The 22,682-nt window shown below is 41.0% G+C and overlaps 1 long non-coding RNA gene across 1 annotated transcript; it reads right to left on the bottom strand.

Annotated features, from left to right (window-relative positions):
- Positions 1 to 1,566: 1,566 nt before the first annotated feature.
- LOC131918313 (uncharacterized) lies at positions 1,567 to 16,489 on the bottom strand. Its single transcript, XR_009380942.1, has 3 exons — positions 16,264 to 16,489; positions 6,082 to 6,217; positions 1,567 to 1,726 (listed from the first exon to the last, which is right to left on the bottom strand). It is a non-coding gene; the product is annotated as an uncharacterized LOC131918313 (long non-coding RNA).
- Positions 16,490 to 22,682: the final 6,193 nt, after the last annotated feature.

Below are 22,682 nucleotides of genomic sequence, written 5' to 3'. Positions count from 1 at the left end.
ATGCCACTAACATCTAGGAAGTCTGTAGGAATAGTGACTGCAAGGGGCTTATCTGGACCAGTGTTTGGCTATTGGAAATATGGTACAGGTTTTGGGGATGCCTGTGGGTCAAGGAGAATAGAATGTGATAGAGATAATTCTTCCATAGTAGCAATGACTATTTGCTTTCCAGATCACACTCTGAACCTCAACACTTTTGTTTGAAGTTGATATCTATGTGTTTCAGGCTCTTGAGTTCATACAGGCCTCATGCCATCCCTGATTTCCCAAATCCCCAGTGGCTCTGCAGACTCTGGGATACTGGCTGTGTCCTCATCATGCCCTCTCATTCATTGTGGACCTCATTCCTGGTGCAAAGTCTCCCTGTCCCAGCTTCTGGGACTGTTTACAGCAACCTCGCTTCTAGGTAGATTGTCCACACCATATCCTGGCCTCTCAGTTCCTAGACCTGTTCATTTCTAGCATGGTTCTTACTCCGAATTGTGCTGGACAGCTACCCACTTATATGACCATATGCTTTCTGTACCCAAACAATATTTGAAAAGTCCAGTGATTGGAAATAATAACACTCATGCCCTTACCAAATGTGTTGATTCTTCCAGCCTAATCAAGGAACACCATCTAGAATCATTTATTGGCATATTGAGTTCCTTGACTTCACTATTTAGTAGGTAACCAGTCTTCATGCAGTTTTTGGTTGTTCTTCCTTGGGTTCCTTGCTCAGAGTTATTGTCTTCCCATATTTTTGGCCATCTTATCATTTCTTCAGGCTTGTGACTTAAATGACATTGACGTCACTCTACCATCATGACCTATGATTGGACTCTACTGCAGATCCACTGGTCACTGTGTCTGGGGTAGGTGCCTGGACAGCAGGACTTTTCCATGGCACTCTCAGCTATCTCTAGCCTCTAGTCACCACTGGGAATCCCCGCTGGTGGACTCAGCTGTCCACCTTGTTCTGCTTGTAACTGAGCTGTCTGAGTACTTGAGGGATGCCACAGCTGAGCAGAATGGATTCCTTTTAAATGCTTGCTCCCAGGTGTTCCTAGAATTTTTAGCACTTATCTCTGTAATCTACCTTCTCCCTCTGAGATAATGATGCTGTACTCCTCCCCTCTCAAGTTTCCCTCCATCTGCTATGTACATTCAGTTGGTGGCTTTAATATTACTGAGAAACTTAGAAACCATCACATGGGGGTACTATCATTTGCATCTTCAATGTCCACCAGTACTCAGGTCTATGCAGCAAAGGCTTGTTCTCCAGTAGGGTACTATAGGGAGGTGATAGAGTCTTTAAGAAGTGGGACCTAGTATGAGACCAGGTCATCGGAGGCATGGTTTCTAAGGAGATCATGGAACCCTTCTCTTCTTTTCTTCTCTCCTTTGCTTGCTACCCATGAAGAGAGTGATTTCGCTTAGCCATACAATCTTGCCATGATGTGCTGTCTGGTCAAAGGTTTAAGAGCAAGGGAGACAGGGACCATGGATTTCTGTAAGACTGTAAAACCATGAGCTGATTGGATATATATATTTTTTATTAAGTCGATTATGGCAGGGGTTTGTTACAATAATGGAATGCTCTCTAACATGTGTGGTCTCCATCTTTTATCTGTTTCTCTTCCATGTGTTGGCTGTGACCCTTTGAGCTCATGCTTCTCCCAATTCATATTTACATGTCCCTTGTAGTCTTGCTTCTTGCCTTTGTCCCGTGAGACTGTGAACTCTGTGGGTAAGGACCAGGTTTGTTTATTCATGTAAAAAACATTTAGCCCAGGCCCACCCGAATATTACTGAGGTGAGAGGAAGCAACTCCAATATTTAAGCTATATCTTGATTCTGTGAGTAACTGCAACCCACACAAAGAGTCAAACACTGTCTGCCAGACATTAGAAACACTTTCTAGTGGGCTTTGGTGGAGGCTTTCCTCTGAAGTGTACAGGGTTTAGGCCTGTATCTGTACGGGCTTGTATTTCTTCATCAGGTTCTGATAGAGATGGGGCCGGCCCCAGGAAGGAGCCGCTGTGGAAAGAGGCCAGCCTCATAAAGCACAGAACTGGATTGTTCTCTACGGTGCATTTGATACTTTCATTTCAGAAACCTCTTATTAAGAGCACTTTGCTAAAAATAAAGTTTCTAAGATACTGGGAGACATTAAGGAAAAAGTGCCGAAGAGGACTTATATTAGGCTTGTCACTGTATCATCACAGGCACTTTGACAAAGGTACCATTTAAGCAAGAAACAGGAGAAAGAGAAACAGAGATAACTTCTTCTGTGTTAAATTCCCAGACGATTCATGCAACGATCAATTCCAAAGAGAGTGTTTCTCTTGTGTGAATTGGCCAACTGGTCTGGGACCAGATGTGGGCTTGCTATGCATGTGCCCTTTCTGGTTTTTAGTTCTACAGCCTCATGGGAAGTGTGGTCAGTTTTCAATGGGTAGAGTATGGAGAGATTTTTGTGGGTGCACTAAGCATCGGGGGAAGAGTTATTGCTGTCATTTGGGAAGACTTCCCCAAAGATCTGTGTATGAAAAACTTGATCACTAGCATCTTGGCATGGCTGGAAGGTGGGAGAGTCGCTAAGAGGTGGGGCTAATGGGAGGAAGTTAGGTCATTGGGGGAATGCCCTTGAAGAGGATATATAGGGACCTTGGCCCTTTTTTGCCTCTGTTTACTTCTTGGTCACCATAAAATGAGCAGTCCTCCTGGGCCATATGTTCTCACTATGAGGTACTGTTTAACTACAAGTCCAAGGTGATAGGACCAAGCAATCATTGACTAAAAACTGAAATGTAGAGTTAACAATAACCTACCACCCTGGAAGCTGATTATCTCGGGTTATTTTGTCACAAAGATGTAAAGTTGAAAACTGTAGTCATAAACTCAGCAGGTCTGTCTCTCCAGCTCCAAATCTAGTCAGTGTCCATACATGGGTGATACTGTGGCATCCCTTGTAAGGACAGCAGCCATCTTGGTTTGCCTGGGACTCATGGGTTTCTCAGGATATGAGAGGGAATTCTGGGAACTGGTGCATGGTTGGTTAATTGGAGCACTGATACTTGTTTGAACATGGCTTTTTTCCCCTCTTCATGTTAAAATATTCATTCTTTAGTTCTATCTACAAAAAAGAGAGTCATGGACCTAGGTTATATCTTCTCATCTAAATGAAAAAAAAAGAAATAAGAAGGAGGACATGATTGAACCTATGTATAGCAGAGGAGGAGGTTTATTGTAGATAAAAGGGAGAGCACATCTAGAGGTATCTGGAAGGTTCTAGAATGAACATGGGCAGACTGAGCTGGGCCATGTGAGGAGAGGAGCCACTGATCAGGTAGATGGCCTGGGACAAGAGACTGGCATAGTCAAAATGGCTGAGTTATATAGGGGCTGGAGGAGCTGGAGGAAGGGGCTACCTAGACCCTGCGCTGGAGAGTTCAGGGTAGGGGGTAGGGGTATGCCAGCCAGGAGGACCCTGTAACAGGTAAGGCTAAGGGGTGCTGGGGGAACCTGGCAGCCAGAGCCCATTTTGATATGTTAATAGGCATCTCAGCCATTTGTCCTGGATTTGAGACCTAACGTCATCTGTCTAACATTATTCCATGCCCCTCTGCATGGAAATGAGTTATAGATGATCTGTCTCCAGAGCAGTGTTAGATGTCTACCATGAGGAACACCAGCAGTTAATACTATCTGTTGTCCTGCTAGAACCATTCAGGTCCTCCCTTACCAGGAAGATTATTGCAATTTTATTAGCTCTACATCATTGTCACCCATACCTCCCCTCTTCCAGTTCAGGCTTAATGTATCAACCCAGGACAGTTTGCCATTGACCATGCAACTCATAGGAAAATTGCCTCTCTCTCTCTCTCTCTCTCTCTCTCTCTCTCTCTCTCTCTCTCTCTCTCTCTCTCTCTGTATGTATGTATGTATGTATGTATGTGCCATTTTCACCTCTCTAAACCATGGAGTTGAAATTTCTTACATTTAAATGACGTCAGTCTATAATATCTGGAGCACCCAGGTTGTTCTCTGTAAGAACAGATAAGAGGTATAGTGAGATACTCTCACACAACTATTTCCAAACTCTGTATTATAAAATTAGGCTGTTCGGTGGCTGCCTACTCATCCCTGTGTTCTTGCTTGCTGCTTTCGAAGCTAGGCAGAGCTAGCATCGAAAACCGCATAGAAAATGCACCATTTGAATCATGCAGTAATGGAAGTAGATGGGAATGACTTTTCTAGACAGTTCTGAAGTATTTCTAGAAACTTCTTCCTACTAGGTCCCACTCCTTACGGAAACCTATAATCTCCTAGTAGCACCTTGGGCCAGTGGCCAAGCCTTTTGTGAGACATTTCCCATTTAAGCCTTAGCTTTAGCTAATATGGTTCAAACTACAGCAATAGTTGAGATGAAATCTATTTGTAGTTTTAAAATGGTGGTTTGAAATAATTCAGAGTACTTTCCATTAGCATAGAGCCTACAACCGTCCTTTGTAAAAGGAATATGATTGTTCCAACTATTTTAAGATTAATGGCTAATAATACTCATTGAAAATAATATCTAATAACTTCAAAATATTATTAAAAATAAAAATGTCTTTCCAAGGCATAAAATGTATAAATATCTTGTCTCCACAGTCAGACTTCTTCCCAGTTTAAAAAGCAAGAAGAAATATGGGACAAGAAAGACTGTTGCTTTTAATCAGAGTCAATTGGCACAAGATCTGTCTGTTTCAATTTGAATTTAAAACTAAGAGAAATGATGACTCTGATTTTCTACCACAGCTCACCTTGTTGCCTTTAGGTGGGTTACAAACTGAGCAATGTGGCCAGGGCGGGGGGGGGGGGGGGACATCACAAGCATTAGATTCACTCAAAGTGAGGCATGAATTATCTTGACACAATATAGCTCAACATTGGTAGTTAATAGCTGGCCTGTTCAAGTTTGTGTCAACATGAAAGGGCTTTTTATCTTGTCTCTGTTTTTATTTAATGTAACACCACAGTGGGACCCTGTAGGGTTAATTACAACCTAATGAATGGATGGATGTTCTTCACATAACCTAGAGCTATTTCCAAGCATAATTCACTCTCCAAGGCCACTCAGCTGACTGGTCATCCACCAGCCAGTACAAATGCCAATACTTGGAGAAATTCAATGCCTTTGCTCAATGACCATGGACACAGCATTTCCACTCAGTGTGTCCAGAGCTCTGTGTGAGGCACTGTGGATAGCCTGTCGAAGCATTGTCTTCTTTCTTGCTCTCTTTGATTTGAAACTTTAATTGGAAAAGCAAAGTGCTCACTTATTTAAAAAAAAAAATGCCATAAAGAATCTAACCGCTAAAGACAATTTATGAACATTTGCCAAACTTTGGCCAGCTTTCCAAACATTCTCTACCATGATGTACAGTATCACCACAATCCCCAAAGCAAGTGAGTACTGATCATCATAGATGCAATCATGGGCCAAAAAACACTTTCCTGCTTTAATGGTATGTATGTACATATTTTTTCTTTTTTCTTTTGTTTTTTTTTTTTTTTTTTCGAGACAGGGTTTCTCTGTGTAGTTTTGGTGCCTGTCCTGGAATCTCACTCTGTAGACCAGGCTGGCCTCGAACTCACAGAGATGAGTTTGCCTCTGCCTCCTGAGTGCTGGGATTAAAGGCATGTGCCACCACTGCCTGGCCATATTTTTTCATAGTTATAGAAAGCTGAGTAATATAATACAACTATTATTCTGATCTATTGATAGTAAATGGTGCTGATATAAAGATTTTGATGTGACTTCTACATGTGTGTGTGCGCACGCGCACGCGCGCGCCACACAACACAGAAGCACTTATTTCAGCCTTCGTAGGTCATCTAATCTCTCTTGCCTCAACTTGCTGTTGTATCCTAGTAACAATAGCTAATCCAAAGGGTCTAGTTATGTTATGATTCAAGTTCATTCATAAAACCTGGTCACAACTAGGTTTGGTCCCTTGGCACCTTTGCCAACCTTTGCTCCGGAAGAGGTCATAGATGTTGAGCTTCGTCTGACGAGAGTACAGAAGCAGGAAATGGTGCCATAGATACCTGATGTCATCCAGTGGAGAGTTGTCATGAGCTCTGTCTGCTGTGATCATGGAAGCAGAGAGTGGTGTCATGGATACCAAGTGTCATCCAGTGAAGAGCTGTGATTATAACTCTCACGATTGGTCAGTGGCATGACCTAGATAGAAGAGAGTCTTAGTTAAGAGTCAACCCATTGCTGTCTACACAAAATGATTGCATCCCACAGCCCTTATACAAAATTTGAAAATCCTAGAAGCTCTGAAAATCCAGTTTATAATTTTGTCAGAGTACTTCTGAGCTAATGTGGTCTCCTTTGGTAGCAGAACCTGGCTTGAGGGTGTGTAAGCCTCCATGGAATCCTCACTTGTTCTGCTTAATGGGAGAGTTGCTATGTCTTGCTATTTGATGGGATGCTAAACATTGTATGTTCTTTAATGAGAGGTATGTGTACCAATTTAAAATGAAATCTCTACATTTCTCCACTCCCCAAGCCCTATGACAGAAATTTCTGATGAGGGACCAACGCTATCTAAACCATCTAAACCCCAACTCTTTGCGTGTGTGTGTGTGTGTGTGTGTGTGTGTGTGTGTGTGTGTGTGTGTGTGTAAGAACATCTAGAGATGTGTGCCAGAATGACAACGATGAATTAGTCTAATTAAGCAACCTGACTAGTGACTAGTTACAATAGGGGAATCAGCTTAATCAGCTGTGTTAATGAAGAGTTAAGCTTCAGTTGTGAAACCCAGGTAAAGTCAGGAAAATCAACATTAATCTTTTTCCATAATGACTTTCTCTCTGGGCCTTTAGTGTGAATGTATTTTGTCAGCTAGCACTGTTGATGGCATGTCCATCCATATGAAATGGTGCAAATCTCTTTCTGATCAATAATTGGCTTCTACAAACCTGGTTATCTCTGCAAATGCATCCAGGTGTGGTATATTGCAGTGAATGTCAAGGGCATGCATGAGTCACTGGGTCTAATTAGCTCTCAGGGCTCATTAGAGCTAGAAGTTAGAAGAATTGGACCCTAGTCTTGTCTTTCCATTGTCTAACCATGTCCTGAGCTTGTTTGCGGCTCATCCCTAAAATGGGGCCACTGACCAGCATGTTTCCCTTTGGTTTTACACACCTCATTCTTTTTATTTACAACTATTCCAGCATCTTCTATTTTACCACTCTTTCTACTAGACCATACTTTCCTTAAGAGTGAGAAAAAGGGTTTTATTTACTTTGTGTGTTCAGTCTTTAGCTGAGGATTCAATATGTATGTTGATAGATGAGCTGAATGAATGACTGTAGATCTGGGACTCAGAAATCATCTTAAAGCTTTGTGTCTTTTGTTGATGAGGAAACTGATGTGGAGGAAAGTTTGCTCTATACTGACGTTGTTTTATCACTCCTACAGCATCTCTATGAATATGATACATCATCATAGGTCTCAAAAATAAGGCCAATGACTTTCAGTCAAACAACAAACAAGGCTACTTATATTCAAGTGCTATTACAGTCGAGGGAATTTCCTTCAGAATTCAGGTGTTGCCAATGTTACAAAGTTCTGAGTTGGGGCCTTTAAGGGACAGTTATGCTGAGAGAGCACCACCCCCACCAATGATTTGATGGCACCCAGAAAACAGCTTCATCTAGTGCAGTGGTTCTCACCCTCCTTAATGCTGCGGCCCTTTAATACAGTTCATGTTGTGGTGACCCCCCAACCATAACATTATTTTTGGCTACTTCATAACTGTAATTCTGCTGTTTTGAATCACTTTGTAAATATCTGATATGCAGGATATGTGACCCCTCCCCCAGAGGGGTTGTGACCCACAAGTTGAGAACCGAAGACATAGGCCTTGGCTCTCTCAACAGTTTTTGCCTTCACCCATATGAGGGCACAAACTCCCTGCCTTCTCTACCTCTCTGGAGGATGCAGCTGCCATAGGACTATGGAATCTGCCAATACTTTGTACTTGGACCTCCTAGCATCCAAACTGTGAGAAATTTTTGCTCTTTGTAAATTACCTAACAGCCCAAACAGACTAAGACCAATGTACTTATCAAAAACACTGAGGCAAATGTTTAGTTTAATTACCTAAGTACTTTTAACTCATAGTACTAAATGATAAGAAAATATGCTTAAATATAGGTGTATGGAGGTTAAGTTGTATTGTTGTTGATTTTTAATCACAAAGGAGTATGAAGGCTGTATGGCTTGCACATTAAATTGTGGGTGGTCTTGACCAAGTATTCCTTCATGCTGGCTAGCCTGTCCATCTTGGTTTCTTTTTCTTAGTCTTACTATTATGCATAGGATAAGTTGTTTTATGAGACAACAACCAGGATCTCTTAAGGAAGAGCAGACTTCCTCACCCCTTCTTTCTGTCCAGGTCTGATTTGCTTTTATGATACTTAGGTTTCTAAAAATGGTAGCATAGCTTATGTACAGTGAGAGAGCAGAACCCTGAGGTTCAGTGAGTTTTGCTCAATGCACACTCTGGCTCCCTTTGCCATTTCTGAATGGTTAGTAGTACAGATTACTTTTGCCTATTTTTGAACTTTATACAAATAGTCATGTATTATGAATTTGTTGGTCTCTGGTTTTCATAAGTTTGTTGTTGAATTCTCAACTTCTTGTGTATTCAAGCCCTCTGTTCATTTTTACTGTGAAGTAGTATTCTATTATGAACAAAGTGCTGATCTGTTCTCTTGTTGATTGACCTTTTGATTATTTTAATAGTTATCTATTATGGATGAAGTTGCCATTATTATTATAGATGTTTTGTATAGGAAGATGGGTTAATTTTACTTAATTAAATACCTAGAAATGCAATTGCTGGGTCATGGGGTAAATTTATGTTTAACATTGTTAGAAATTATCAGTTAGTCCTGTGTTGAAAACTTTTATTTTATATTTTAATATAATATTTTATTCTTGAGAATTCCATGCAATGTATATTGATCCCATTCACTCCCACTCTCCCCCAACTCCTCACAGACCCACCCTTGCCTCCCTACCCTTTCTCCTCTTTCCATTTAAAAACAAACTCACTAAATTCAAATTTGTGCTACCCATATACTCATTGGTGTAGTGTGGAGGCCCACAACGGTTTCCTAGTTAGCTCTGAGCTTGCTTTACCCAGCAGAGCTGCATTAGAGGATTGCCTGACTATGTACATGGTTTCTAGGTGATTGCCTGTGTTAGGGGGAGGTCTTTTGCTCCATCCCTTGGCATTCCTTATAGAGAGCTCTTTAGAAGAGACAGAAGGGGCTGGTGAATAAGGATCCAGGCCCTCCTGAGCTATTCTATGTTTCTGTTCCTCTCCCCTCTATCCTTCTATCTAAATCTCTTATCCTTCACTCCTCAAGAGTACCCTGTCATAAAATGTGGGAGCCGGTCTCCAGGCTGGCCTTCCACAGTGGAGGATCATCCACAGGAGTGTGGTCAACCTACCCGGAGTCACACCCTTAAAGAAACCTGACTCTCCTTCTCATGAAAGCTATTAACTCTCTATAGCTTTTCAGGGGTGATGGAAAACGTAAACATTATTTTTAAAAAAGTCTTAAAAATTTATTTGTGTGTGTGGTGGGCTGGTGTGCCACAGAAAGCTTTTCAAAGTCCATGGACAGCTAGTGAGAGTTGGTTCTCTCCGTTCACCACGTGAGTTCTAAAGGATTGAACCTGAGTCCTCAGGCTTGGCTTCATCTTTACTCAATGAGCCTCCACTTCATTGGTCTCACCCCTCCCTCCCCATTGTAGAATATTACTTTAAGGTGTGTTACTTTTGTTTAGGTTGCATTTGTTTAACTCTGTGAAGCTGTGGTACTGTGCCTGTCTAAAACACATGATGGTCTAATAAAGAACTGAACGGCCAATAGCAAGGCAGGAGAAAGGATGGGAGGGGCTGGCAGGCAGAGAGAATATATAGAAGGAGAAATCTGGGAGGAGAGATCCAGGAGCCACAGAAGGAGCAGGACTTCAGGGGTCAGCCACCCAGCTACACAGCAAACCATGGAGTAAGACTTACAGAAATAAGAGAACGGGAAGAGCCCAGACGCAAAAGGTACATGGAGTAAGTTAAGGAAAGCTGGCAAGAAAGAAGCCAAGCTAAGGCCAAGCATTCATAGTTAAGAAAAAGCCTCTGTGTCTTGATGTGGGAGCTGGGTGGTGGTACCCCCAAAAAGAAGAAAAGAGGAAAAAGCCCCCAACAACACCCCCCATGTGTTCTGAGCTAAAACTTCTTTAGGTGCCTCCTCAGGCTCTGCTCCATCCCTCTGAGCTATTTTGTAGTCTGCCTGGTGATTCCTCCTGACTCAGCAGCAGTGTTGGGGTGTGGTGGCTACTTTTAAGAATCTGTAGAGCTCCTAGCCTGAACAAATTCATTTCCAGTTGAAGGTGCTGTTGTCATATGATGTCATCTAGATGATCCTGACTTTGAAGTTCATAGATAGTTGGGTTTCCTATTTGTTCTCTGTTTATTTGGGATTAATCTTTTGAGTATTATGTTTTATCTCTTATATTAGTGCTTTAGCTATTTGACTGCACGGGCATCCTATTTCTCCTGTGGAGAGTTACCAAACATTGTTGACTTATTAGTTAAGGTTCTAGAGGGTCAGCATTGTGAAGCACGTCTTCTAGGATTACAACACACCATTAGAGACAAGCGGGCTAGTTTTCCCTCGAGACTCTACAAGGAAATCTGAACATGCTTTTCTTAGCTTCTTGATGCTGAGAAATTTGACGAGCCATATTCCTTGGCTCATGCTGCTTTCCATCTTCAGAACTAGTAATGACAGGACCAATGCTCCTCTCTCCACGGTCATATCTCTGATCTTCCTGTCTCCCTCTTTCAGTTGTACCTGATAATCTCTGACCCCAGGATTATTAATTTAATCATATTTGCAAAGTACCCCCTTTCATGGAAAGAGGCACATTCATAGGTTCTGAAGATGTTAACCTAGGCACCTTGGGGAAGGGGGTGGAGTTGTTTTATCTTCTATAATCATAGTTTATTAGTAATTGCTCTAGGGATTATAAAATGAGCCTACAATTTTTTTTTTTACAGTCTGGTTTGAGTCAACATTTAACCTCCTATAATGAGTGGTCTATTTATGTAGGAATTCCACAACTATACAACATTTTATATTCTCCCATTAGTCACTAATTATTGTGACATATTTTACTTTCATGGATCCTATCAACTCCCTGATAATTATTAACTTTCTTTTAGTTAATTTTTCTTTAAATAAATTAACAAATCATATTTATATATAGTTGATGCATGTAATAGGCTATACACATTATGTTACAAATATATCATATATAAAATACATTTTACATGTTATAAATAAATAAATGTATTTTACCAACTAGTCCCAATTCTTAGTGATCTTTACTCTTTCAGGTAAATCTGAGTTTCTATTTCATACAATTTGCCTGTTGCTTGAGCAATTCCTTTGGTCCTGTTGTGAAAGGTTCCTAGAACTAATTTGTCCAGATTTTGTTTGAAAATGCATTTAGGTTGAAGGATTTAGGATCTATTGAATTTTTCTACTGTAAAGGTATTTTATTGTGTTTCTACTTTGCATGACTGGTGAGAAGGCCATGGTCATCCTTTTTGCTGTAATTTTGTATGTAATATCAATATCTTTTTGTGGGGTGCCATAGTTTATTTTTGGTTTTCAGGATTTTGAGTGCCATATGCCTATGTGTGGGTTTTTCTTTGTGTGCATTCTTGGGTTGTAAGGTTTTGGTTGTGTGCATTTGGGGTTGAGGGAAAATTTGTCATTATTTAAATCTCCCCATGTCCTCCCAGCCTATGCTTACATTCCAGCTTCATGTGTATGAGGCTACTTGATATCATCCCACATTTCTGTGAGCAGACTTTTAAAGAATTTAATCTGTTTTCCTTCTGGGCTTCAGTTCCCCTAGTTTCTTTTGTTATTTTTTTTCAGACTAATCTCCCTTCTCTTTTACAGCTTCTTCTGATCTTCTTCTTAAATCCAGACAAGGAACATTTTACTCCAGAGATTTCATTTTTCAGTCCCAGAAGTTACATTTGTTTATTTACATTTGTTGGGATTTTTCATCTGTTCTAGCATTTCTCAATACTTTCCTTTACATCCTTGAGCATATTTACAAAAATTGCTTTTAACATTCACCTGCTAGTTTTAGTAGTAGTGTCACCTCTGGAAAAAATATGTATTTTTATGTGTGTGTTTGTATGTATGTGTATGTACTCTGGATTGTGCATCAAGTTTGTTGGTTTTTTATATGTCGAGTAGTTTTGTTTTCTGGACACTATACTTCCTAAGATGTTTATAATATGAATTACGATGGGATTCTTGTTATTGATTGTATTTTGTTTTGTTTTTGAGACAGGGTTCTGCCATCCTTCTGCCTCAGTCTTCCAAGTTCTGGAATTATAGGCAGGTGCCACTACCCCTTGAAGGCATTTCTCAACTCATTTAAATTCACAGTAGCAGTGCTGTTAAGGTGTGACTATTCTGAAGTCGTCTTGTGTACAGCCCACGGTGTCACCATGACAACTCTCCTTTGCTTGGTCAATACTCTATCCCCTTTCATGGTAAAACTTCACAACACTTCCTATGACTCTTTCAGGGCAGACTTTAGTTTTTGTTCAAAGACTGATGATGACTCTGCATATTGCTGAGAATCCTTCATTACTTGATTTCTCTTGACCTATTTTTTTTTTTACAACATCTGATCAAAGTACCCTAATACCCCCATTGTTTATTGTGCCCAGTGAGCCCCAGTCCCTGGGTTGTCTTTATTTTCACATGCTACATATTGGAAACTGCTTCTAGGCAGGAAGCCAGGGTGGGTCTAGAGTTCACCTCCTACAGCACATGGTCTTCCTCCTTGGGATGTGTGCTACTTTGCTAAAGGCTGAAAGTAGTTTCTTCAATTATTTTGTGAATTTAATGGGTGTTTACTGTGGTAGGACTAAGTATGACATTATGCTGTCAGGGTCCAAGCTGGATGTCTCAGCACGGTTTTCTAAACTACATTCTGGGCACGGGAGCATGCTACTTCAGTGCTTGGTTTATTTTATGTATCAACTTGACTGGGACATGGGGTTGCCAAATTAAACATTGTTTCTGAGAGTGTTATTGAGTATGTTTCCAGAGGATACAACATTTCAATTCATGGACTGAGGAAGCCAGCTGGTCCTCTTCAACACGTCTGGGTGTCCCCCACTCTCACTAAGGAGAACAGAAAAGCAGAGGGAGAGGGAATTCACTCTGTGTCTAGCTGATTGGGAAGCAAGTTCAGTCTCTGTCCTTGACTATGGCCTTATATTCCCAGCCTTCTGATTCTTAGTACTATAACATTGGTTTTCCTGGAACCCCAGCTTATAGACAGCTGACTGGAACTCACCAGTCTTTGTAACTAAAAAGGCCATTTTTTTTTTTATAGTAAATCCTGCATATATATCATATGTAACTATAACTGTGTGCACATCTACTATGGGTTTTGTTGCTCTGGATAATCTTTCTAATACATAAACCCAACTACTAGGTACCAATGAATGGTGTACCAGCTGTGTACATATATTATATATGACCTATCATATATCTATAAACAGATGTTATTAACATGTGTGGTCTGGTGACAGGTCTAGTAATATAATTTCAAAGTAATATTGACAAATATAAATGGTAGAAATAGAAAAGGTTATCAGCACTAACTGTACTGTGATATGAAAATACATTAAGTCAGCATGGTGGTCCATGCCTATAATTCTGGTATTTGAGAGACAGGGCCAGGAAGATCACAGTTTGAAGGCTAGCCTGGTATACACAGAAAGACCTTGTCTCAAACTCCTCTTTTCTTCCCCTCCCTATAGAATTTGTATTGATGATAAAATAACAGGTGTCTCTGGTGTTACTATGCCTTGTGATCTTCATTTGATCTGATATTGTTTCTTCTGTAGTATTGAGTAGGCTACTGTATCCATTATGGTTTAAATGAGAAAATGAACCCCATGGGCTCATGTGTTTAAACAACCTGGTTCTCAATTAGTTGCACTGTTTGGGAAGTTATAGAACTTCAGTGAATGGAGCCTTGCTGGAGGGAATGGTCACCAGGGGCCGACTTTGGGAGTTTATAGGCTCATCCAACTTGTAGTTCACTCTTGGCATCTGTGTAAGGTTAAGATGTGATCTCACAGCTTCCTGCTTCTGGGGCCATGCCATCCCCACCATTACGGACATCTCACCCTCTAGGAACATAAGCTAAAGTAAACTTCTTCATCCCAGCAACATTAAAGTAGCTAATAAGCCTGGCCAGTAACTGTTTTTATTTCATATATATTGTATTTTTTAATTTTAGAAACTTCATCTCATTCATTCTCACTACTATGGTTTGTTGTTAAAGGACATACAGAATTTTAGTGAAAGTATAGTATTTTTTTTCTATCCAAATTTGTGAATAACCTGGATATTAATGTTAATAGTAGTTATTTTGGAGTACTGATGGCATGGAATTTTTCTTTTTCTCTTTTTTTTTCTGCTTTTCCTAGTATTTTTTTCAATGAGCATGCAAATTGCAGAGGCTAAATTGAACTCAAAACATATTAACATTTAAAAGGCATGCAGAGAAAATATAATATTCTTTTCAATATTATGTATGTTTAAAAAGTGAGTTGTCTAATCTTGTATTCATTATATTCCAGTCAAGGTAAAATGATTAAGCCGATGTGTTGAAATGGTAACTTTCTTTAATGATGGAAAACAGAGAAAAGCAGTATGATTAAGCATCATATCAATATTTAGCATAACTGTTTTCTCAATTTTTAAAAGGTTTAATATTCTCTAAATAAATCTATTTCAGGTACAAGAAAGTCATTACTTTTTAAAATTACAATTTATACATATAGTGTAACGCTAAATACCTTATGTCTGTGCCTTATGAGTGTAATACAGTTTTTGCAGTGTTAGAATTCACAATAATTATATCCTGTCATCGAGAGGAGATAGTTCTTTGATTATTCCTTATACTTGTCTCTAAGTATCTCATAAGATTATTTAAATGCCGGCATTATGTCATGGGGGTGGGTTATGTTCATGTGAAGAAAGTTTTTGTACCTTCAGGGTATTCATTAACCACCATTATATGGCCATAGGTCATAAACTAGTAATGCCTAACTTTCAAGTTATGAATTGTCATTTTTATTCAATCATTATTTGAAGTAACAGAATCTGCTCTCCTGTACCTGTTTGTCCTTCTGCTCATCTGAAACAATGGCGTGACTAGAATAATCCCCTAAAGAGGAGGCAGAACTTTTGGTTCACTAGCAAACTCTGTTTCGAGGGAAGCTACGTAAACATTGTGCAACCACAGGGCAGATGAGCAGCAAAGGAGCCTCTGGCAGGATTCTAGCCCTGCCCGTATCTTCTCCAAATGAAGCCACAACACCTGGGGTTCTGCAGAAGCTTGTAGAAGGCTCAGGCGGTGAGTCTTCAGATGCCTGCACTGGCAGAGGAAAGCGTGGGCTCACTCTCGGTCTCCTGTGAGTAACTATGCGTGACTGTCCTTGCTCTGGCTACCTTGCTTAGTGGTGCTCTCTGAGTGACAGAGCCAGAGCTCCCATGCAGCTCAGTATGTGAAAGGCTTCTGCCATCACTTTTAGACCCTTCCCCTACATGCCTGTTATCTCTTCTGTCTCATTACCTGAACAACCTCCTCTTGGGATCACTGCCAAACAGAAAATTCTCTTCATTATCCAGACTACCCACTTTTAAGGACTTCAATGTTGTTTGGCTAATAACTGTAGAGAGACACATTGCTACAAGAGGACAGTCTGAACTTTTAACAATTTAAAAACTGGAGTAACTGTCACCCCTTGTCCCCTGGTCTACACAGAAAGAAAAAAAGAGTGAGGAAGAATGCTGTTAGCTCTTTAGGCCTCTTCTATCCAGATGCTTCGATTCTACATCTGGAATAGTATATTTGTTTTTCATTATGTGCAAGATGCACCCCATCCCCAGCCTGGCCAGTGATTGGTTATACATTTAGTGTGAATTATCCACTATCCCAGGAATGTCAAATATCAATTTGATGGTGCCATTCATTGTTAGCATTCACTGTAAATGCAGCTGAGAAATTTCCCTGCCACAGCAAATGCTAACAGATACTCTTTTTTTCTTTAAGTCATAAAATGAACTATGTTCTAGATTCTCACATTTGAAAGAGGGTGTGTGGAGTCATGTCCATCTATAACAAGGGGCAGAGGGACCTTCATCCATGAATGTAGGTATGAAATCCACCAATTATTGTTGTGATCATAGGAACCAGAGATTCTTGGTGTCTTCTTTGGACCCTGCATCCATCTGAAGCACCATTTTATCACAGTTGGTTCACCAAGAGTAGGACCGGCAATCAGGGATACAGGGTGTGCGTTGGGGGTCCCTGGGGTGGTACAGGCAATCAGGGATGCTGTGGGAATTCCGGGCCTTCCAATCACTTCCCCATCATAATAAACAGTAAAGCAAAGCTGTTCATGATGTGTACTCCTCTCTGCTATTCCAATTGCAAGAGACTTCTAGAACCTCTGTCAATATCAGAACTACATTTGGGCCCTACACTTTTTTTCCCCCTCGACTGGCCTCATTACCTGAATAACCTTCTCCTGGGTTCACTGCCAAAGAGAAAACACTGTTCATTATTCAGATTGCCTGCTTCCAAGGACTGAAGTGTTTGGCTACTAACTATGGAGAGAAACAGACACATAGCCATAAAAGGACAATGAGAACTTAAAAAAAAAAAAAAAAACTTTAAAAATTGGAGTGACTGTCACCCTTTGTCCCCTGGCCTAAATAGAAAAGAGTGAAGCAGAATGTTCTTTAGCTCTTGTCTACTTTATGATCTGTCCCTTCTACTCTGAGCCACACTGTCTACACCCTACTCCCCCTTTCCCCCCTTTAGGACTATAGAATCCTAATTAGCCTCGTTGCATTGAACCACCCAATTAAAGGAACCCCCCCCCCCCCCCCCCCCCCGCCAAAAGCACTTAGTCAAAACACAGGTCCCACCCAAATATAACAAGTTTCCGTGGAGAGCCTCTGGTTTTCAGTTTTCAACAGTTGTTCGGTAAACTTGAGTTGTCAAACGTAGCGGGGCTTTACAGCCTCGCTTGTGGGATTATGCAAAGTCCCCTTGTCCTAGGTTGCTCATCTGCATTGAGAGACATAAAGATGCTCTTGCACAAGAATGTAGATGTGCTTATTTCTGTCTCAGAGGGGGACTGATCTCCATTTCTACTCACATTTTCACTCATGGTGTGTGACTATCCTCAAAAGTTCCAGAAGATGTAAATGTGCTGGGCAGCAGATGGCATAAAGGTGCATCTGCCATGAAAGAGTGGGGTCCTGTGAACCTCCCCTTGTATGTATGGAATTTCAGGAGCATCCCTGTGTGAATACAGTCAGATCTGAAGGGGGCACAGGATAAACTTGAATCTCAGCCTTGATCGATTTGTCTTAATTGTGTGCAAGAAAACCCTTTATTTTCATTCCTCAGTGTGAGTGGGTTAAATTTTTCTGAACCTTGAAGATTCTGAGACAGCCATTTGCAATTCGTAATAGATTGCAACTTAGCCTTAGAGCTTAGTTTTTCTGGGCCCTACAGACAGGATTTAGGCTTTCTGAGTCTCCTCCCCTTTCCAAGGAGCTTGACACAGACCCTACCTTCCAGGAGAGCCATTTGGTAGCACCTGCCCCCAGCCTGCATTTGAGACCTGTCTTCCTGAAGGAGCAGCCAAGTGCTCCTTTAACTGTAGCTGTCGCTGTAGTTTGAGCAGAAAGGATTTCACAGCCATTTTCTCAAACTGCCTTAATCACAGGTCTGTTCATTTTGCCTTAATGCAGCAAATACATCCGACTACTTAATTTTGTTCCTTTTTTTATAACATAGCACTTTATATTTAAGCACCCAGGCTGCTCTTGTGTATTTCCAAAGTTGAAATTGATTTGACTAACCTCCCTGAGTTAATGCTGTGACTTAAAAAAAAAAATTAAACTGTACTTTCAGATGACTTACTCCATTCAACTCCAAATCTAATAATGGATTTCCATGTCTCCTGTATTTTAAATTTAGATGGAAATTAAATTTGACATGAACCACATTGACTATATAATAGTCAAATATCATTTTAGCAGATTATTGGTTTGAATAGATCATTTTCTCAGGGGCTACTGTTTGTAACTATGTGAGTCACAGTGGGTTCTGCTTATCCTTGCTTATGGATGGATAGATCTTATTTCTTTTTCTTTTCTTTTTTCTTAAAATATTTGGTTTTATTTATTTGAGTTTTCTTTTAATGTGTATGAGTGTCTGGCCTGTATGTATGTCTGTATATATATGGCCTGTGGAGGCCAGAAGATGGCATCAGATCCCCTGGAACTGGAGTTGCAGATGGTTGTTAACTGCTGTGTGAATGCTGGGAATTGAACCTGGATCCTCTGGAAGAACAGTCAGTGCTCTTAAATGCAGAGCGATTTTCTCCCATCCTAATCTTGTCTTTAACCCCACACAAAAGATTCTTTTTCCAAAGAGTAAAAACAGTGGTAGTGAGAGAAATGCTTAGTGGAATGTGGTCATTTTTATCACACAGTAGGTCAATATCCCCACCCATTGTCTTAAAATATCGGTGCACGTGTTATCCATGGCTTATGATTCAAGCCAGGATGGTTGTAAGTGTACTGTGGGTTTTGCGATGTGAGGTTATATGAAGTTTTGTAAACTTTTGTCACAAGCTTGGCAGTGCTGCTCTTGAGTTCCCAAGTGAACACAGACCTTGTCCTCAGTGAGGGTTGGCAGGAAACCCCCAGGGCAAGGAGACGGACCGAGGCGCATGGTGGGAGGTGCTCGGGTTCTGTCTGTGGTCATCTCTGGGTTATCCTCACACACTTCTCCCCACAGAGTCCCAGCCACTCAGTCAACAAGTGTGTGTGTGGGGAAGCTGCGGAGTAGCAGAGGGCCTTTCATATCAACGCCACTCAGTCATTTCATTCTGTGTTCACCTTAAGGTATTCAGCTGTTTCCGTTTTAATTAAAATTTATTTGATGCATACAGAGTCTAATTAAGAGAAACACATACTGCTGGACACAGATGTCAGCCTAATGCTGACAAAAGGCATCTACTTCCCCAGGAAGGGAGACAGTGTGGTGGCTTTGCTCATTTTCCTGTGCTCACGGTGAGTCTGAAAAAGTGATTTGACATGCACAGGGCTGTGCTGTCTTTATTTGAACCCTGAGGGAATTGCTATTCACCCTACCCACATAGACTTGGGCTCTTCACCTGTATGTCAAACTAGATCACTTTTGTTCCCCATTGTGTTTTATAGTATAGAATTTCAATGATAAAAAACCAAATGTTAGTGTCTTTAAGATGTCTAGGAAATGCATACGTGACTTGGACATATTTGGTGTCTACTGTGGTCAACTTTTACAGGGTAGGAGTAGAACAGAAAGAGCAGAGCAGCAGCTGTAACTGTGAGCCTTCAAAATCAAGCCTTAGCTTTCTTTAAAGGGGTAAAACTTGCACCCTAAAATCCATTAGGATCTGAAACAAAACAAAACCACCCCCCTTAAAAAAAAAAAAAAAAAACCTCTTCATTTGGTTCTTTACATGCGTCCCCAAAAGACAGAGCCAATGAGGAGTTGGTGACACACCTTTAGTCTCAGTGTGGCTTGACATTTTCTGGATTGTATTTAAAAGTTGTCCCTAAGCAGGTGACACATTCCTTTCACTGTTTGAATGCAGATTTCCCTGCATTCAGGGTGTAAGATGCCTATTTTTGTAAAGCAGGACATGAATGCAGGATATAAATAAAATATTATTGCACCCAGGTTTTTTTTTTCCTTTTCTCCTCTCCCCCTCTTTCCAAGGGTGTTGAAGTCTGCGGAGATTTATTTTGACGGAGGTAAGTTGCTTCTAGTTATCAGGTGGCAAACAAGCTCTGTTATTATTTATTCTTTCAGCAGTTCTGGAAGGTGGCATCTGAATGCTTGTGCTTATAATAGGCAGGGATAATGAAAAGCTACTCTTTGCTAGTGATGTCCAAAGCTGTGATTTACCTCTTGAGAAAGTGAAATATTTATGACTGACACCTAAGGTGGTTTTGAAGATAACGGGTCATAGAACTGTCAGTGGTGAGACTTTTGGGTTTGATTTTGGGAACTATGGGCTAGTAGTCAGAAGAGAATTTGCAGAAATGCATCCTGTGACCACTATGGACCACAGCCAAGGAGACAGTCACTGGGCATTGACTGAGGTTCTGGTTAATAAGAGGATGTATGGACCAAAGTTAAAATTCTAGATTGCTCTTCCTAATGTATCTCTGTGTTAAGTATGGTCTATGTGCTTGATTACATCCATGTACAACTAGAAGGTGGCTATAAGGGGTCCTAAATGGATCTGGGTCTGATACTGGCCACTTGTTTGATCATGAGAATGCTCTGGTACATGGTCTGCATTGGTGACCACTGACATAACAGTCCTAAGTGAAGCTATTTTATTTAAATATGAAGTCACAGAGTGTCTAGACACTAGGTGTTTACACACAAATAATGAAGCTCTGTTCTTGTGGTGGTAGTGATATGAAAAATGGGTATTTCCAGCATTGTATGAGGTGTTAGGATGTCATTAGAGTCTCAGGGACATGGATTAGGAATATTTAGAGATGGAAGGATGCACCAGAGGGAATTCAAGGGGATCTGTTTTGAATTAATCTTGCATAGTGGGCCCGGGATAAAGAACAACCTCTCTTGTAGACCTCTCTCTATAAGAATGGCTTATTTTTACTATTTCTGTTGCTGGGAATTGAACCCAGGCACATTAGCCACACATTTTCCATTAGGTACTTTCATCTATACAGGGCCGGAGAATAAATCAATGCTTTAAGTTTTGTAGACCGTGAGGTCTGTTGCAAATGCTCCACATTGACAGCATAGCATACAAGGCCCATAGTAAACAACTGGACAAGGCTATGCTCCAACAAAACTTTATTTAGGGGCTGGAGAGATGGCTCAGTGCTTAAGAGCCCTCTCTTGCAGAGGACTGAGGTTCAGTTTCCGGCATTAACATGATAGTCACACCTGCCAGGGTAACTCCAGTTCTAAGGAATCAGGTGCCCTCTTCTGGCTTCCATGGGAACTGCATGCACCATGTGCCCATTACACAAACTCACACATACACATAATGGATTTTTTTTTTAAGTCTAAAAACAAAAAACAAAAATCCACTTTATTTATTGAGACAAGCACAGTGTCAGATATGGCCCATGGTCATTAGCTTATTGACAGTATGAAAAGATGAATTTTATGCACTATTAAAGTCTTACTGCCGTGCTCTGTGTCCATCTTCAGTTTTATTAAACATGATTTCACAGATCTTTTTGCAGCACATGTGTATAGACCTGGGACTGAGCATCAGAATAAATTAATCATTTCTCTACAAATACTTGTAACTCATAGGCAAATTGGTCCAGTCCTAGACTATATTTTCAGTCTACTGTGTGAAGTTTTCCTTGGATTCAGAGCTGGGTGACCAGGCTTGGGGAGGACAGTTGCGCCAGGAAGTTAACATGACCCAGGCTCCTCCACATTCTCAACTGTTGAGTGACTTTTCTTGGGAGTCTAGTTCTGTTCCTCCCACACAGAGAGGGCAATGAAGAAACAATGTGTTCTGCCCAAGTCTAGCTTGGTGAGTTGATGAGTTTATTGGGTTACTTACGGAAATGTAAATAGCTTAAGGCTTAAGATATAAATTCTGGGAATAATTTCTCCCAAACCCAGCAATTGTCACCCACTTCCACAGCCTCAAGGAAGTCAGAAGCCTCATGAATCTCCCCCCTTACTCCACAAGAGAATGTTAATAGGCCCAATTTTGTGAGGGAGCTTTTGCTAGTGAATACAGCTGCTTTGATTCATGAAGTCAAGAATCAAGTCCACTCCAGAGGAGACAGCCACACAACATCAACGAATGACTGACAGGAGCTGGTGGTATTCACCCCATTTATATCAGCCATCTGGGGGAAATCACTCAGTGTTCAGTCCCATGGAGCCCCTCTCAGATCCCTACTGGGATTGAATACAAAGGCCAGTAGTAGTAGTAGTCTTCTTGCCTCAAATACCCCTCTGCCTCCCGAATCCCCTCCACTTACACATCTGTAGGTGTCTACTAAGTCATGTGCTAATACTCTTGTAACAGCATTTGCTCCTGGACAAATGTAATGCAAAGTGGTGGTGTGGGTCTGGGTGATGCAGAACAAGCAACCTGAGTGAAAGCTCCATGTCCTGATGAGGAGAGTAGAGAGCCTGTAACTGGAGCTGTCACTACAGAGTTCGCCCTGCAGGAACGCCTGGGTGCTGAGACCCAAAAGTACCTCTTTGACCAAGTACTGTATCAGATGCTAGGGGCTCCCTGCAAACTCCGGGATAACTTCAAGCTGAATGCCCTGCCCTCATCTCGGGCATCTCTCTCTCATTTTCCTCTCCTGTTTGCAGGTGCTGGAAGAGGTGCAGTTTGGAGAGATGGGTTCACTGTGTTGGGGTTGGAGAGACAGATGAACATGTGAGAGATAAAGCTGAGGACATTTG

This window comes from Peromyscus eremicus, chromosome 8b (assembly GCF_949786415.1).
Source record: "Peromyscus eremicus chromosome 8b, PerEre_H2_v1, whole genome shotgun sequence".
In the NCBI taxonomy this organism is placed as follows: domain Eukaryota; kingdom Metazoa; phylum Chordata; class Mammalia; order Rodentia; family Cricetidae; genus Peromyscus; species Peromyscus eremicus.
Note: the sequence above shows the minus strand (reverse complement) of the source record. Positions and strands in the feature narration are given on the sequence as shown.